The following is a 2,665-nucleotide window of genomic DNA, read 5'->3' on the forward strand; positions in this document are numbered from 1 at the left end:
CCCTTGGCGGCATGACGCATGTTCTCCTCGGATTCCGAATTTCACAGTTCACATATTTCCTGCAGCATCCTTACAAATCCTGTTTTTCCTGAGCATGCCGGAACATGTGTCGGCTGCCAAATGGACATGGGCCAGTAATTCAACATGGATCCCATGGACCCGACTGAATGGATGTTGTTGGTTGTCTGGGGTTGGCTGACTGAACATGCAGATACGGCCAAGTGTGAGATAATCCATAATGAATGTGGGGCACACAATGCCAACTTCCAAGGATGTATGGAGAGTGTGAAGATGTTTAGGAACAGCTTGAGAGATGGAGGAGAAAGGTGTGTAAGGGAAAATGCCTGAAGGAATTGTCTAAGAGCCCCTTCAAAGAAAACGTGTGTGTATATCGTGTTTGTCTCTTGTGTTTTTTTTTGTATGTATTGTTCAAAGCCTGAGGTTAATGTCTGTAGCTGTATCTGGACTAGACTGTCATTACATGAACAAACCAGCATATCTATTAGACTCCTAGGGCTCCATGGTGGGCTGGCGTTAAGCACAATTGTCATTTTTTAAAACATTTTAGTCATTTAGCAGACGCTCTTATCCAGAGCGACTTACAGTTAGTGAGTGCATACATTTTCATACTGGCCCCCCGTGGGAATCAAACCCACAACCCTGGCGTTACAAGCGCCACGCTCTACCAACTGAGCTACAGGGGCTCAAATGCACGCTGATTGGCCATTTTGACTTGTTAAAGCAGGCGCTCTGCTATTTTCCAACCCCTTGCGCCAGGATTGGTAATTTACCTGTCTTATATGAGCTTCGCTGCGCTGAGGAGGGAGGGGTGACAATATCTGAGGTGTGTCCTTAAAAACGTCCGCCAAAGTGCCAATTTCAGGCAGCGCTGGTGGGGATTTTAAGACCAATAAAAAAGTGGTCTAGCGGTAAGGCAGTTGGTTATGGCATGGATTTTACCAGCGGAGACGCACAATAGCCTAATAAATTAGCCTAAAAATATAATTTTTTAGGAGCATGGAAACCAGTCAACAACCTTATCTCACTATATTGGATATTATTTATGTCCAGCTCCCGTTTGAAAAGTTGTATGTGATGCCTATTGGATGAAAGATGTCAGTAGCCTATGTAGGAAGTCTGCTTATTGTTTATCATTCCGTTAAAAAACGAAATAACAAATAAAAATCTTTGGCGCATGTTTTCATTGGCCAGTGAGGGTTTAAGCCCTCGTCACATCTACAACGTTTTATTCATAGAAAGCCTGCCTCTTTACGCTAACACCAGGTGTCAAAATAGTATGTGGACACCTGCTCGTCGAAAATCAAAGTCTGACATTTTAAAGTGGACATTGCAAACTTTAGAAGCCTTTTGAAACCTTCAATACACTACTCTGCATGAAAATTCCCAGCAACAGAAGAGTGACCAAATGAAGATCCTACATCTGTACACATGCAAGAATGTGTGCATGCACACACACACGCACACACACACACACACACACACACACACACACACAAACCACTTACAGTGAGGGAAAAAAGTATATGATCCCTTGCTGATTTTGTACGTTTGCCCACTGACAAAGAAATGATCAGTCTATAATTTTAATGGTAGGTTTATTTGAACAGTGAGAGACAGAATAACAACACAAAAATCCAGAAAATCGCATGTCAAAAATGTTAGAAATTGATTTGCATTTTAGTGAGGGAAATAAGTATTTGACCCCCTCTCAATCAGAAAGATTTCTGGCTCCCAGGTGTCTTTTATACAGGTAACGAGCTGAGAATCTCAGCTTGTTACCTGTATAAAAGATACCTGTCCACAGAAGCAATCAATCAGATTCCAAACTCTCCACCATGGCCAAGACCAAAGAGCTCTCCAAGGATGTCAGGGACAAGATTGTAGACCTACACAAGGCTGGAATGGGCTACAAGACCATCGCCAAGCAGCTTGGTGAGAAGGTGACAACAGTTGGTGCGATTATTCACAAATGGAAGAAACACAAAAGAACTGTCAATCTCCTCGGCCTGGGGCTCCATGCAAGATCTCACCTTGTGGAGTTGCAATGATCATGAGAACGGTGAGGAATCAGCCCAGAACTACACGGGAGGATCTTGTCAATGATTTCAAGGCAGCTGGGACCATAGTCACCAAGAAAACAATTGGTAACACACTACGCCGTGAAGGACTGAAATCCTGCAGCGCCCGCAAGGTCACCTTGCTCAAGAAAGCACATATACATGCACGTCTGAAATTTGCCAATGAACATCTGAATGATTCAGAGGAGAACTGAGTGAAAGTGTTGTGGTCAGATGAGACCAAAATTGAGCTCTTTGGCATCAACTCAACTCGCCGTGTTGGAGGAATGAATGCTGCCTATGACCCCAAGAACACCATCCCCACCGTCAAACATGGAGGTGGAAACATTATGCTTTGGGGGGTGTTTTTCTGCTAAGGGGACAGGACAACTTCAACGCATCAAAGGGACAATGGACGGGGCCATGTACCGTCAAATCTTGGGTGAGAACCTCCTTCCCTCAGCCAGGGCATTGAAAATGGGTCGTGAATGGGTATTCAAGCATGACAAAGGAGTGGCTCAAGAAGAAGCACATTAAGGTCCTGGAGTGGCCTAGCCAGTCTCCAGACCTTAATCCCATAGAAAATC

The 2,665-nt window shown here is 44.2% G+C and overlaps 1 non-coding gene across 1 annotated transcript; it reads right to left on the reverse strand.

The window, feature by feature from the left end:
• Positions 1–631: 631 nt before the first annotated feature.
• On the reverse strand, positions 632–704 carry trnat-ugu. The gene has a single exon. It is a non-coding gene; the product is annotated as a tRNA-Thr (tRNA).
• Positions 705–2,665: the final 1,961 nt, after the last annotated feature.

The sequence above is a fragment of the Coregonus clupeaformis genome, chromosome 1, assembly GCF_020615455.1.
Source record: "Coregonus clupeaformis isolate EN_2021a chromosome 1, ASM2061545v1, whole genome shotgun sequence".
In the NCBI taxonomy this organism is placed as follows: domain Eukaryota; kingdom Metazoa; phylum Chordata; class Actinopteri; order Salmoniformes; family Salmonidae; genus Coregonus; species Coregonus clupeaformis.